Raw genomic sequence first — 16339 nt, 5'->3', positions numbered from 1 at the left:
TGACCATAGAAAGATTTATATACACAGGAAGTAAACATAGAAGCTTTCTATAGAATCACAGCAAGCAAAGATCTGAGCTGAGAGCAACAAACCACTTTAATATTAAAAATATGCAAATTAAGCTGACGTGCTCTGGCAGAACATCACAGGGCTCCAGCTCCACATTTTGCTGGACTCAAGCGACGCAGCTGAAGAGGGAAGACTGAGCAAAGGTGCTTGGTGGTGGTGCTTATGCTCCCCACCCAAAGTACTTTAGCCTAATTTACATATCTAAAGTTTTCTTTTGATACGGAAGAAGGAGCTGGAATATAATATCAAAGGTATGGGTAGTATCTGTGATTACAGCCCTACGTAAAATGGCCATTTCATCTTTTTTTATGATGCCTGTAACTTTTCTTATACTTCATTTTACATTGTATATTTTGTTTTGAGGTAAGGGGCGGAGCTCTTATTTTTACTGATATAATTTGGGGAAAAACATTACTTTTTTATAACTCTTTTCCTATTTGTATTTTTATTTTCAATTATTGTAGCCACTTTACTTGTTTTTAATTATGTTCTAGGGAAATGAGATTGGAGGTACAGAGAAAAATTGGTTTTACTGGAACTTTTGTTGATGAGCAATGTAGTCTCTCAGATCAAAGCATTGTGGAGTAACTGTACCCCAAGGGTGGGAGGAACACCTCCTCAATGGGCACTCCCATGGGACTAGGGACACAGCATGCCCAGATTTTTTTTTTTTAATGAATGGACCTAGGTGGTGTAAAATGAATAAAGTTATACTTACCTTTCCTCCAATCCAGTGGGATGCCTCCCCTCACCCAGCGTTGTTGTCAGATCAACAATGCGCTGGCAAACAAGTAATAATGGCAACTCTTCATTTACGATTATGGAAGCTTCAGAAGACCTATCTACTTTTACCACTCACCATAGACTTAAAGGACATAATAATAATAGTTATTTATATAGCACCTACAGATTACGCAGCACTGCCAAATCGATACCTGTCCTCATGGTCCCACAATCTAATCAACCTACTAGTATATTTTGGAATGTGGGAGGAAACCGGAGGACCCGTTCTACTACCAGGATGAATAATTGTAGACCAAGCCCACTGAAACACTGGTATCTGCCCCTCTGCCCCCACTGAAATGCTGGTATCTGCTATTCTTTTAGTTTCTTATGTCTTGATTTTTTGCAAAAAAAGGCTTTCACACTTATACAAATTTGCTGAAGGGGCTCTGGGCTCCATAGGCATTAATGGAGCATGGAGCCCTTCAAGAGTAAATCCTGACAGAGGGTGCTCACTCAGTATGCATGGTCTACAATAAGTGATCCTGGTGGTAGATTACTTTAAATAGTGAGTGGCTGGACATGTGTGGCAAAGTCCCCATTTTGCTTGGCCATTGGAATGGGATAGGTGGACCCCTGTTCTTCACATTGTTGCAAATACATGTATGTATTTTGTATTTATGACATATTATATTATAAAAACTGTACATGAGAGCAACCTTTTAAGTTTTGTGTTGAGCCCATTATCTCATTTTAAAAATTGACCAATCCACAAGTGTGGTGGTCATGTTTGAATGGAAATTTAAATTTGGCAAAACAACTAGTATGGATTTCAAAAATTTAAATTTATTTTCAAAAAGTCACTTAAAGCACAATGCTTCTTGGGGTACATGAACCTTTTTTCAAAGGGATTCATTGCAGGTCAACTAAGAACTGGGCAAGCACAGTTTATACTATAAACTACATTGGTTTAGCTGCCATGACGTACCAGTATTTACTTAAGTTACCGGGCATGTACAGTTTCTGTATCATAATATGGCGCAAGTGAATAGGCTTTGCAGTCCGATCACTATGGGAGACTAACAAGCGCAGTAGCACTTATGAGAAACCATACTACCATACAGCGAATTACAGTGTTTCTCTAAGCATGGTCAAAAGAGAAGATATTTTATATTTTTATACTTGAATATATGAAATAGATTGATTTTAATAGACTGATTGTTATACAATTGTATTTTTATATGTGTTATATATGCCACATTATACAAATGTATTACAGAGGTAGTATTATCACTAATTTGAGGGGGATATATATTGGCACTGTATGTCTTCATAAAAAATGCTTCAAAATGCTATATGGAGATTTTTTCAATACTGGGCACATAGTGCACTAGTCTTAATATTTTCCCTGCAACTCGAGTCCTCTCATTATATCCATTGCACAACTGTGTGTGTCCAGAGAATTCAACTATAACCTGCACCAGGATTTGGTGGGGTGGGCAGGGACTTTTAAAAAGTGGCATGGAAGGGAGTAGAAAAATGCCTTGTACACCAGAAAACTTATATACAAGGCATGGCAAAATGTTGCTGTTATGCTCAATGAATTAAAAAATAATAATTTCCCTGAAGCTATTCTCATGATTTGTCATAAATTTCACATCTATAACAGATTTTGAAATTATTACTAGTAGTAACTATAATAGTAGTTTTACCATTCATGGTGCCTTGGGTTTGTTTTAAAGGAAACCTACCAGATTTCCTTTTAAAGAGAAATGAAAGCATGTCTAATATTGTATGAAATATTATTATTTTAATTGCCACATAAGAAGAAAATAGTTATTTCCCTAAATTCTGTGAAAGTAAAAATATTTTTATTTTACATAACAACAATCAGAAGGATACAATGGATTGTTTCTATTTATTCTGTGTTTTTGATACCTTTGAAATGACACAATGTGCATGTGCTCAGTGGCACATGCAGATAGTGATAACAATACACCATTCAGTGTATAAAAATGGTTTATGCAGAGCTGAGTAAAATTGAAGCATTTATCTCTTCAAGACCATGTTCGTTCATGGTTTTGGAATTATCGTTTTTCACTCTCTACCTTCCAAATATATTTGATTTTTCAGTGTACAGAGCCATATGAGGACTTGTTATCTGGGGACAGGTTGCGCTTCCTAGTGGCACCATCCAATATTTAGTAAAAAAAATCTGCAAAAAAAAAAACAACAACACAATTACACCATTTTCTTATGGGCTTTGGTTCTGGGACTTTCACTTTGCACTCCAAATGATACATTCCCTTTATTGTTTAGGTCAGCATGATCACAAAACTTATGTGTAAAAAATTCCAAAACTTTTCATGTTCCACATTTGTGCCCAACATCTGAATAGAGACCTGCATCTTGTATAGGTAGACACAAACACATAGGGGGACAGTTTTCAGCATAGAAGCCCTGATAAAAGTCTCTGCCTCATCGGTGCCATCAGACACATCAGCAGGCTCTGACAGATTGTACAGCATAAACTTCTACTTCATGACTTACCTGCCATAGAATTGGGCAATTAATTAATAACCCTTCAGCCTGAATCGTTGCTAATTGTAGTGAGAACACAGGTTCAGTGTTAACACACCCCATGCCGGCCCACTTTTCCTGTAAACACGTCCCTCTTCGCAAAGAATAAACGCAATTGCTGGCGTTTCACTAGTAATAATGATAATTTTGGGGCTTTTACGCCAGTTTTCTGACATAGTGCAGATCGCAATGATGTGTAAATAAAATCCTTTTATTGATAGACTTAATAGAGCTTTAAAATGCAGTTGTAGTAATAAAATCATAAAACGCATTTTGACAACCTAGTGCCTTTGGCATCATTTGGATGAAAGATTTTATTACTATAAGAGCCTGGATCAAGACACTGGAATTATCTCAACTGACACTAAAGTATCCTATAGTTTTGGCCAAAGTCAAACTCAGACCCTTATTTGTAATACATTGTAGAAAGAGTCTGAGTACTAGTTACTACTTAATATTACTCAATGGATACTTTTGCCCAATTACTTTTACAGCAGACACATCTACATTCTGCCATAGATTTGACATATATACATACAGCACAAATTGTTGAAACTAGCTACCAAAATAAATTTTTGTTCCACCCCAAAAGGCCGGTTCCAGAGTTTCTTACCACTGAGAACCCCAGTAATGAGCTTTAATCTTCAGTGAAACCTGTTATGAAGTGTTCAATATCCCCTGCAGTGGCACCTCAGGCCAAATGGAGTGTTACGCCGTACTCATTAAAATTAATAAGCTAAAATGAATGGATGTGCCAGTTTTTCTAGAGGGAGATATGACTGTCTGCCAATTTTTATTAAGATTGTAGTTTGTGACCACAGAATATTTTGAATATGTTTAGATAGGATAATAATAATAATTTAGGGAGGATAATACAGCTACACATATTTATCCATTCCACACTTATGTCTAGCAAGGATAGCACTTTTAATCAAATGATCCTCACTAGCAAAGTATGCTTAATCACCACTTAATCTTTCTATACATAATCTGTCTCAGTAATACACCAGCTCTTCCACATCGTGTTTCCGATTTTATCTCCTTTGAAAGAAAAATGAAAAGTTAAATTAAACTAATCTCAATTGCCATTGTTCAATTATTCATGGTACTACCACATATTAATTCTTACTTTTAAGCTTGTTTAAATGCTTTGTTCACTTTGCTTTTGTATTATAAGATAGTCTATCACTTCGCAGACAAAATGGAAAATTCAAATGACTGAATTTCTTCTAGAAATAAGTTAGTGTCAGCTCTACTGTCCTTCTTTAGCTCTTCTCTGAACATACAGTGGAGGAAAGAAATATGGTATTTGATCCAAGGATGATTTTGCAAGTTTTTCCCCCTGCAAAGAACGGAGGATGATTTTTAAATCATGAATTTGCATTTTATTCAATTCTATAAATTGATCCCCAACCAACAAGCAAGAATTCTGACTCTTTCAGTGCTGTCTGGCTTTCTTTAAGAAACTCCAGCTACTTTACAACGGTATTAATTGCACCAGTTTGAACACATTCAATCAATCACACTCCAACCTCTCCACCGTGGGCAAGACCAAAGAGCTATCTAAGGACACCAGGGACACAACTGTAGACCTGCACAAGGCTTAGATGGGCCACAGGATAATAGGCGAGCTGCTTGGTAAGAAGACAACAACTGTTGGCACAATTAAAAAAGAAGAGAGAAACACTAGATGACCATCAATCTTCTAGGGTTTAGGGCTCCATGCAAGATCTTACCTTGTGGGGTAAGGATGATTCTGCGAAAAGTCAGGAATCAGCCCAGAACTACCCAAAAGAACCTGGTTAATAACCTGAAGCCAGCAGTCACAATCTCATAGGGAACATAGTCCCCAAGATTACCATTAGTAATACACTACGTCGCCCTGGATTAAAATTATGCAGGGCTTGCAAGGTCCCCCTGCTAATGCCAGCACATGTCTAGGCTTGTTTGAAGTTCCCCACTAACCCTCTGAATGATCCAGAGGTGACATGGGAGAAGGTCATGTGGTCAAATTCGACCAAAATAGAACTTTTTAGTTTCAACTAAACTTGTTGGTTTAGGAGGAAGAATGTAGAGTACAGCCCGAGGAACACCATTCCAAATGTGAATTTGGGATGGAAAGATCATACTTCATGTGGTTTTCTACAAAAGTGACAGGATGACTTTACCATATTGAAGGGAGGATGGATGGGACCTTGTTTCACAAGAATTTTGGCAAAAAGAGCATTGAAGACAGGTCATGGATGGGTCTTCCAGTATGAAAATGGTCCAAAACACACAGCTAGGGCAAGTAAGAAGCAGCTCTGTGTGAAGCATTTCAAGGTCCTATACTGGTCTAGACAGTCTCCAGAACTAATCAGAAATCTTTGAAGGCAGCTGAAACTCAATGACCATTTTGCCAAGTGACAGTCTTGAAACCTGAAATATCTAGTGTAGATCTGTATGGAGGACTGTGCCAAAATCCATCCTGTAGAATATGCCAACTTCTTATTGGGAAGAATTTGTTTTTGTACCTAATATTACAGTCTGTTTTTCTTTGGTAACAAATACTTATTTCATGCAATAAAATGCTAATTAATTATTTAACCCCTTAACACTGCTGGCCTTTTTGTTCTTTGATTTCTATTTTTCTCCTCCCCACCCTTAAAAATCCATAACTATTTTATTTTTCTGTGTACAGAGCTGTTTAAGAGCTTGTTTTCTAAACAAAAAATTGTCCCTTCTATTTAATGTTCCATGCTGTGTACTGGAAAACTGGAAAAAAAAAACAAATGTGGTGAAAAAACACATTTGCTTCATTTTCTTGTGGACTCTGTTTTTACAACTTTAACTGTGCGCTCCAAATGGCTCCTGAAATGTATTCTTTGGTTCAGTACAATCACAGCAATACTACATTTTTATAGGTTTTACTATGTTTTATTAGATTTTTAAAAATGAAAACCTTTTGTACATAAAACAAAATCTTGATTTTGCCTAATTATGACTATAATAACTTTTTCATACGTTTGTTGTATAGAGCTATGTAAGTTGTCTTTTTTTGCGGGAAGAGATGATGTTTTCATTGCTACCATTTTGGGACTGTACAACCTTTTGAACACTTTTTATTCAAAATTTTATATGATGCAAAGTGGAGATTCTGACATTTTGGCCGCTATTGGGTTCACCACCAGGAACAACCGTTTTTATAATTTGATAGATTTTGGGACACAGCGATAATTAACATGTTCATGATTTAACTTTTTCATTCATTTTTATATCAGTTTTAAAGAAATTGGTTGGTTCGAATTTTAAAATTTTTTAAAAACTTTCATTTTTTTACTTTGTTTTTAGACATTTTTTTAATGTTGCGATTGTGAATTGAATCATTTCATTGTGGAGTCTTCAACAAAATAAGAGCCATGATAAGGGTGGACAAATTTAAAACTTTGAGAGGTTTTCCCATAGGATAGAGGATATGGGGGATATTTATCATACGCTGGCGCTCGTGCGCCAGCGTATGATAGCCCCGCCGCTGCAAATTCGCAGCCCGATACATGAAGAGGCTTCTGCCTGGCGTAGAAAAAAACGCAACCGGCGACTTTACACGTATGAAAAGTCGCCGGCAGCAGCGAGTGCGCAGGCGCGGGGACAGTAACGCCCCGCGCCGGCCCACTCCCGTCCGGCCGCGCCCCCCGCTCGGCCGGCCGCGCCCCCCCCTTCACGCCCCACTGGCGTGAAGGTGGCGGATTGGGGAAAATAATCGCAAAAGCTAGCAATAAGCTAGCATTTGCGATTATTTCAGGGCCTCTGCGCCAGTGGCGGTGCGCAGAGGTCCTGATAAATATGCCCCTATATTTCTAATTGTAATGTGGAGGTGTGAAACCACTGTGACCACTGCAATTTTTAGAAACTCCTTGGCTGTCATGTGATTACCGACTTCCAGTATTGACTCGTCATGTAAGCCATACTGGAAGTCCCATAGCATCCTATGCTCTGTCAGCCATATATTCCTTATCCAGTAATCTGAAAGATGGCATAGAAAATAGATCTGATAGAGCTAATCTTTGAGTGCAATTCATTCTATTAATGTTTTTAATGTATTTCAAAACTATGAGGGAGATTTATCAGAAGTGCTTAAGAGCAAAATTGTTCTATTTGCCCATGGCAACCAATCAGGGCTGACCTTTCATTTTTCCACAGCTGTTTTTAAAATTAAAACTGAGTTCTGATTTGTTTTCATGGGCAACTAGAACAGTTTTACCTCAGACACTTCTGATAAATCTCCCCAATGATTGCATGTACCTTGTGGCTGGCAGAAAAGGTTTGCAGGTGTTTCTAAGAAAGTAGTTGGCTGAGACAAATATATACAGGGTTTAAGGCCATATTTACAGCTTACACTGCCCTGGGCACCAATCCTGGTACAACACCCCCCTCTTCCCATCAAAGTCCTATTCCTATCAAAGCAATATTCCAATCAAATTATTTGCTATAAATCCCTACACTGCCTCAACACTTTAATAGACAGACCTCTTGTCAGATCCACTGGAAGGGACACCATGTCTGCGGGCCCTTCCACCCTCCGTGCTGACAATGCTAGCAATCCTCCCCGAGTTTCTGCACGTCTCCACACTAACTCCGGCTCTTATCCACAGTGAGTTATCCCTGTGTCACATTCGGGGCAGCGGGCATCCAGGACGCGTGCGCTTTAGGGAAGTTAATGCTGTCTGTCTTCTGAATCAGCCTGGGTTCCTGCTCATGTGGGATTCTGGGGGCGGATCTCAGGCTGCATAAATTGGATCTGGTCCTTCCACCTGTGCCAGTGCTTGTCTTTCTAGAACTCACAGCCTAGCTGGATTCCTGGTCTCTTGTTTTTCCTTAGCGTTGTTTGCTTCTCCCCTGTATTGTATTTTGCCAGTTACTTCTATTCCTTGACTAGTGTTTTTGACCTTGACGTACTCTCTGGTGTGACTAGGCGGTTCTGCTCACTCTTATATGTTCTGTGTCTGTTCATCTTTAGTTCTATTTCTTGCATCTGCTTTACATTTCTTTGCTGTCTTGAACCTCATTTGTTTCATCGTTTTTCATCCTGTTTTTTCCCTCTGTCTGAATACTGTGCTATCCCTCACACTTCAGTTTTTTGTCCGTACCACCTCACAGCGGCTGACAGACCTATTTGGGTTCCTCTCACCTCCCAGGTCCTTGCAAGGTAGATAGGAGGTTTCTGCGGCAGAGGCTCCCTACCTTCAAAGGGGTTTCTGCCTTGGTAGGGTCTAGTTTGTAAATAAGCGCAGGGTAAGTTCGCCCTTTCTCTCCATTCTGTTATAATGCACCTAGACTTGCGTTCTAGTTCTTTTGTGTACAGTATTTCAGTTGTGAGTTTTCCTAACACCTCTTCTGTTTCCACCCCTATGTACAATGTCCCCCTATATCCTCCAACCCAATAGACAATTAACCTCTCTGTTCACATGCTTACATAAACTCCTATGCCTCCACTACAAAAATTTACACCCCTCTGTCCCCACGCCTAATGAGAATTAAGCTCTATGTTCCCACCCCCTACATACTCCACTCCTCTATACTATGACTTACTGGGCTGTTTCACTTATAGTTTATGATTCACTGTCAGACTGTGGCAGCCATTCAGCCAAGGAAGAGAGTAAACATAAAAAATCTAACAATAGCCTCATAGTAAATTCAAACCTGGCGGCGACATCACTGACGCTTGTGAAGTATTCTTCCATATGTCTCTCTTCCTCAACAGAACCATATGTGTGTCTCAAAACGGCCAGGATTCTGGGTCAAAATGATTTAATTTGTATATGCAACTAGGTCTTATGGTATAAGTGTCTATATATAGCCACCAAGTGACTGTGACTTGGAACCTGTCATGATCATGTATATATAAGGTAATATGCTATATTTACTCGTTATTTATTAATTCCGCCAAAAACATTTAATGTAAATTTAGCTTTAACGAGTACAAAGAACAAGCTGGACCCTATATTTTATAAATGTCTTGGCTTTGTCTCATTAGTTCACAATCTTTATAGTGAAGGTAGAAGAGCAATCAAAATCAACCCACAGACTTCAGTGATCTGTGCCCCTTCCATCATATGTTCATATTTGGCAATTCTTATGGTGTGTGTATGTGTCAACTACCACAAAGCTCCCACTCCAAAGATACATGCATGTTTAGTCTGGTTGGGTAAAAAACAATTCAGATACCATTAAACATTTATGTTGTCAATGTTTGGATGCTTAAGGTAAAAACTTTAGGAAAACTGTGGTCATGGAGAAGCTTATGAAACTTTGTGCCTCAATATCATTGAGCAAATGGAAGGTTATGTTTTATTTTACTATTTTACTTTTATAATAAGTGCAAACCTAAAGAAAAAATATTATCGTTACCAAAAGTCAGCCATCAAAGCATTTGAAATACCCTTGTACTCTGCGGAGGGCTGAGTATTCTACTTGTTACATCTCAGAATTGAAGGTGTGTCGCAGGGGCAGTTGGTGTGACAGAGGTCCAAACCAATCAGCAGCTGGGTGGCACTCCATTTTAAACCACTGTTGACTCCATTCAGTGCTGGTAAGACTTGTGTTCTGGAATTTGGAGTTCTATTATACCAGCTGTGGTTTCTGTGCTTATTTGTTTTAGATCTTTGACTATTTTACCTGCCTATTTGTATACATTAACGCCATCTTGGTTTTAATTTGTCTGACCTCACGTTGCCTGTTTCTCAGTTTGTTTATCTGTTCTGTGCATGTACCCAGGGTAGTGCAGGGTGGGCAAGTAGGCAGGGACAGAGGTCTTGGGAAATGCAAGGCTTGCATTTCTTTCCTGTCTTAACCTATCACCACAACTTCAAACCACTACTTTTTCAACCATTATTGTGCCAATGCCCATGTCTATTGTCACTAACAAATTTCCTGTTCCATAAGGAAGGGATAGGAGAATGGTTTAAAAATATATTAAATAATAAAGATAATTCTAGTAAGATATGTTCATAAATAGAGATGAGCGAACATGCTCGTCCGAGCTTGATGCTCGTTCGAGCATTAGCGTACTCGAAACTGCTCGTTGCTCGGACGAATACTTCGCCCGCTCGAGAAAATGGCAGCTCCCGCCGTTTTGCTTTTTGGCGGCCAGAAACAGAGCCAATCACAAGCCAGGAGACTCTGCACTCCACCCAGCATGACGTGGTACCCTTACACGTCGATAGCAGTGGTTGGCTGGCCAGATCAGGTGACCCTGGGATAGACTAGCCGCTGCCCGCGCTGCTCGGATCATTCTGTGTCTGGATGCCGCTAGGGAGAGAGCTGCTGCTGGTCAGGGAAAGCGTTAGGGTGTTCTATTAGCTTACTGTTAGGCAGGAGTGATTCTCCAAGAACCCAACAGCCCTTCTTAGGGCTACAATAACGTTCTACTTTTTTTTTTTTTTATTTGCATCTAGTACCATTTTGTGAGGAATTAGCAGGGGGACTTGCTACCGTTGTGTTTAGCTCTTAGTGGCACACATATCCACCTCAAACACCAAAGTGGGAAAATTTAGTAGGGGTTGGATTTCAATTAGGCACAGTCTGCCATTTTTCCTTTTTTATTTTACGTTTATTTTGTTTAATAACTCAGCGTCATCTCATCTGGCATAGTAGTGTGCTTTCATACTTGGCTAGAAAATAGCCATAGGAGAATCCAAACGGCTTACGCCTACAGTAGCGTTATATATTTGATTTCTGGTTGATCTGCTGGTGGCTGTACTTGCTGCAGTGCATCTACTAGCCAATTGTGAGCAATTTGTAGTGAGACTTGCGACCGCTGTGTTTTGCGCTTAGTGACGCACATATCCATTGCAAAGACCGAAGTGGGAAAATTTAGTAGGGGTTGGATTTCAATTAGGCACAGTCTGCCATTTGTCCGTTTTTATTTTACGTTTATTTTGTTTAATAACTCAGCGTCATCTCATCTGGCATAGTAGTGTGCTTTCATACTTGGCTAGAAAATAGCCATAGGAGAATCCAAACGGCTTACGCCTACAGTAGCGTTATATATTTGATTTCTGGTTGATCTGCTGGTGGCTGTACTTGCTGCAGTGCATCTACTAGCCAATTGTGAGCAATTTGTAGTGAGACTTGCGACCGCTGTGTTTTGCGCTTAGTGACGCACATATCCATTGCAAAGACCGAAGTGGGAAAATTTAGTAGGGGTTGGATTTCAATTAGGCACAGTCTGCCATTTGTCCTTTTTTATTTTACGTTTATTTTGTTTAATAACTCAGCGTCATCTCATCTGGCATAGTAGTGTGCTTTCATACTTGGCTAGAAAATAGCCATAGGAGAATCCAAACGGCTTACGCCTACAGTAGCGTTATATATTTGATTTCTGGTTGATCTGCTGGTGGCTGTACTTGCTGCAGTGCATCTACTAGCCAATTGTCAGCAATTTGTAGTGAGACTTGCGACCGCTGTGTTTTGCGCTTAGTGACGCACATATCCATTGCAAAGACCGAAGTGGGAAAATTTAGTAGGGGTTGGATTTCAATTAGGCACAGTCTGCCATTTGTCCTTTTTTATTTTACGTTTATTTTGTTTAATAACTCAGCGTCATCTCATCTGGCATAGTAGTGTGCTTTCATACTTGGCTAGAAAATAGCCATAGGAGAATCCAAACGGCTTACGCCTACAGTAGCGTTATATATTTGATTTCTGGTTGATCTGCTGGTGGCTGTACTTGCTGCAGTGCATCTACTAGCCAATTGTCAGCAATTTGTAGTGAGACTTGCGACCGCTGTGTTTTGCGCTTAGTGACGCACATATCCATTGCAAAGACCGAAGTGGGAAAATTTAGTAGGGGTTGGATTTCAATTAGGCACAGTCTGCCATTTGTCCTTTTTTATTTTACGTTTATTTTGTTTAATAACTCGGTGTCATCTCATCTGGCATAGTAGTGTGCTTTCATACTTGGCTAGAAAATAGCCATAGCAATAGGATAGCATTGTTTGGTTTTAAAAACTCAAAAACACAAAAAAAAAAAAAAAACACAAAAAAAAGTTAAAAAAAAATTAAAGCTATAACTCTCATTTTAAAAATGTTTAACCCGAGGGCTAGGGGTAGAGGACGAGGGCGGGGACGTGGGCGTCCAACTACTGCAGGGGTCAGAGGCCGTGGTCCTGGCCGGGGTGAGACACCACCTGCTTATGAGGGAGCAGGGGAACGCCGCAGAGCTACACTCCCTAGGTTCATGTCTGAAGTTACTGGGACTCGTGGTAGAGCACTGTTGAGGCCAGAACAGTGCGAACAGGTGATGTCGTGGATTGCTGACAATGCTTCGAGCAATTTGTCCACCAGTCAGTCTTCCACGCAGTCCACCCATGTCACCGAAATCGCCACTCCTCCAGCTCCTGCACCTCAGCCTCCTCACCCCCAGTCTGCCCCCTCCCAGGAAAATTTGGCATTTGAACCGGCATACTCTGAGGAACTGTTTTCTGGACCCTTCCCACAGTCACAAACCACTTGTCCGGTTGCTGCTGAGCAATTTTCCGATGCCCAGGTTTTCCACCAGTCACAGTCTGTGGGTGATGATGACCTTCTTGACGTAGTGGAAGTGTGTAAAGAGGTGTCCGACGATGAGGAGACACGGTTGTCAGACAGTGGGGAAGTTGTTGTCAGGGCAGGAAGTCCGAGGGGGGAGCAGACTGAGGGATCGGAGGATGATGAGGTGACAGACCCAAGCTGGGTTGAGAGGCCGGGTGAACACAGTGCTTCTGAGACGGAGGAGAGTCCTCGACCAGAACAGGTTGGAAGAGGCAGTGGTGGGGCCAGACGGAGAGGCAGGGCCAGAGCTGGTGCATCAGCGCCAAATGTGTCAACTAGTGAAGCTCCCGTGGCGAGGGCTCTTGCGGCGAGGGCTAGATCTTCAGAAGTCTGGAGGTTCTTTAAGGAAACACCGGATGACCGACGGACTGTGGTGTGCAACATTTGCCAAACCAGGCTCAGCAGGGGTTCCACCACTACTAGCTTAACTACCACCAGTATGCGCAGGCATATGAATGCTAAACACCCCACTCAGTGGCAACAAGCCCGTTCACCTCCGGCCGTGCACACCACTGCTCCTTCCCCTGTGTCAGCTGATAGTCAGCCCCCTGCCCAGGACCCTGCCACAAAAACCCCATCGTCGCCTCCACGATCCTCCACAGCATCCACCAGCGTTCAGCTCTCCATACCCCAGACGCTGGAGCGGAAACGCAAATATAGTGCAACCCACCCGCACGCCCAAGCCCTTAATGTGCACATCTCCAGATTGCTTAGCCTGGAGATGCTGCCCTATAGGCTAGTAGAGACCGAGGCCTTTCGCAACCTCATGGCGGCGGCCGCCCCACGGTATTCGGTCCCCAGCCGCCACTACTTTTCCCGATGTGCCGTCCCAGCCCTGCACCAGCACGTGTCAGACAACATCACCCGTGCCCTGACCAACGCCGTTTCTGACAAGGTCCACCTGACCACGGACACGTGGACGAGTGCTGCCGGGCAGGGCCACTATATTTCGCTGACGGCACATTGGGTTAACTTGGTGGAGGCTGGGACCGAGTCTGACCCTGGGGCTGGTCATATACTGCCGACGCCGAGGATTGCGGGGCCTACCTCGGTCCAGGTGTTTCAGGCCTACTATGCCTCCTCCTCCTCCCACCCCTCCTCCACCTCCTCCTCCGAACTACCATCCGTGGGCACGGCGCCATCAGTCGGTAGCTCTAGGCACAGCAGCAGTGCCGTTGCTAAGCGACAGCAGGCGGTGCTCAAACTGCTGAGCCTAGGCGATAAAAGGCACACCGCCCAAGAGCTATTACAGGGCATCACGGCGCAGACTGATCTGTGGCTGGCACCGCTGAACCTGAAGCCAGGCATGGTTGTGTGTGACAACGGCCGTAACCTGGTGGCGGCTCTGCAACTCGGCAGACTGACACATGTGCCATGCCTGGCCCATGTGTTAAATCTGATAGTTCAGCGTTTCCTCAAGACATACCCCAATCTGTCAGATTTGCTCACGAAGGTGCGCCGCATCTGTGCGCATTTCAGGAAGTCCAGCACAGATGCTGCCACTCTCAGGGCAGCGCAGCGCCGCCTCCAACTGCCCGCTCACCGACTGTTGTGCGACGTGCCCACGAGGTGGAATTCAACACTGACCATGTTATCCAGAGTTTACCAGCAGCGCCGAGCCATTGTAGACTGCCAGATGTCAACTTCCACCAGAACTGGTAGTCAGGTCAGTCAGCTTCCTCAAGTCTACAATGAGGAGTGGACGTGGATGTCTGATATCTGTCAGGTGCTGAGTAACTTTGAGGAGTCAACACAGATGGTCAGTGGCGATGCCGCCATCATCAGCCTCACCATCCCGCTGCTTGGCCTGTTGAAAAACTCTCTGATCAGCATGAAGTCGGAAGCTTTGCGCTCGTCACAAGAGACGGGGGAAGAAGATTCCCTTGTTGATAGCCAAAGCACCCTTAGGTCTGTTTCTCAGCGCATATCGGAGGAGGTGGAGGTGGAGGAGGATGAGGAGGAAGAGGAGGAGAATGTTGGCGAGACACAAGAGGGGACCATTGTTGAGTCCTTTACTGTTCAGCGTGTATGGGCAGAAGAAGAGGAGTTGGAGGAGTTGGAGGAGGAGGAAATGGACAGTCAGGCCAGTGAGGGGAGTGAATTCTTACGCGTTGGTACTCTGGCGCATATGGCAGATTTCATGCTAGGCTGCCTATCCCGTGACCCTCGCGTTCAAAGAATTTATTCCAGCACCGATTACTGGGTGTTCACCCACGGTACAAGCAAAATCTTTCCACTCTCATCCCTGCAGAGGAAAGGAGTGTGAGAATGCATGAATACCAGCAGGCCCTGGTTCACAAGCTGAAACAGTATTTCCCTTCTGACAGCGCTAGCGGCAGAGTGCGTAGTTCTGCGGGACAAGTAGCGAGGGAGAGTAGGCGAGCAGGCAGCTTGTCCAGCACTGGCAAGGGTACGCTTTACAAGGCTTTTGCCAGCTTTATGTCACCCCAGCAAGACACTGTCACCTGTCCCCAGTCTCGGCAGAGTAGGGCTGATCTTTACAGAAAGATGGTGAGGGAGTACGTAGCTGACCATACCATCGTCCTAAATGATCACACAGCTCCCTACAACTACTGGGTTTCAAAGCTGGACATGTGGCACGAACTGGCGCTGTACGCCTTGGAGGTTCTTGCCTGCCCTGCCGCTAGCGTCTTGTCCGAGCGGGTTTTCAGTGCAGCTGGTGGCATCATCACCGATAAGCGTACACGCCTGTCGACTGACAGCGCTGACAGGCTGACGCTTATTAAGATGAATAAAGCCTGGATTTCTCATAATTTCCAATCTCCACCAGGTGAAGGAAGCTCAACCTGAATAATTGATCCACTCCTCCTCCTCCTCATTTTCCTCCTTCTCCTCCTCTTTGTACAGTAAAGCAGAGGAAACTGGCTATTTTTTGACAGGGCCCACTGGCTCTTGCTATAGTACTTTATGCATTTAATTTTTCTGGAGAGCCACCGACCCGGTCCTCTGTTTTAAACAATTTTTGGGAGTGCCACATACAGGCACTCAATCTATTCAATTTTTCTGGAGGGCCACCGACCCGTTCCTCTGTTTTAAACAATTTTTGGGAGTGCCACATACAGGCACTCAATCTATTCTATTTTTCTGGAGGGCCACCTACCTGCTCCTCTGGTTTGAAAACTTTTTGGGACTGCCACATACAGGCACTCAATCGATTCCATTTTTCTGGAGGGCCACCTACCTGCTCCTCTGGTTTGAAAACTTTTTGGGACTGCCACATACAGGCACTCAATCTATTCTATTTTTCTGGAGGGCCACCTACCTGCTCCTCTGGTTTGAAAACTTTTTGGGACTGCCACATACAGGCACTCAATCTATTCAATTTTTCTGGAGGGTCACCTACCTGCTCCTCTGGTTTGAAAACTTTTTGGGACTG

At 42.9% G+C, this 16339-nt stretch overlaps 1 protein-coding gene across 4 annotated transcripts in view; it reads left to right on the top strand.

The window, feature by feature from the left end:
- The window catches only part of KCNH8 (potassium voltage-gated channel subfamily H member 8), a 252604-nt gene that overhangs the window by 83452 nt on the left and 152813 nt on the right, over positions 1–16339 (top strand). The window lies entirely within an intron of this gene.

The sequence above is a fragment of the Engystomops pustulosus genome, chromosome 5, assembly GCF_040894005.1.
Source record: "Engystomops pustulosus chromosome 5, aEngPut4.maternal, whole genome shotgun sequence".
Taxonomy (NCBI): domain Eukaryota; kingdom Metazoa; phylum Chordata; class Amphibia; order Anura; family Leptodactylidae; genus Engystomops; species Engystomops pustulosus.
This window is presented reverse-complemented; position numbering and strand designations above follow the sequence as displayed.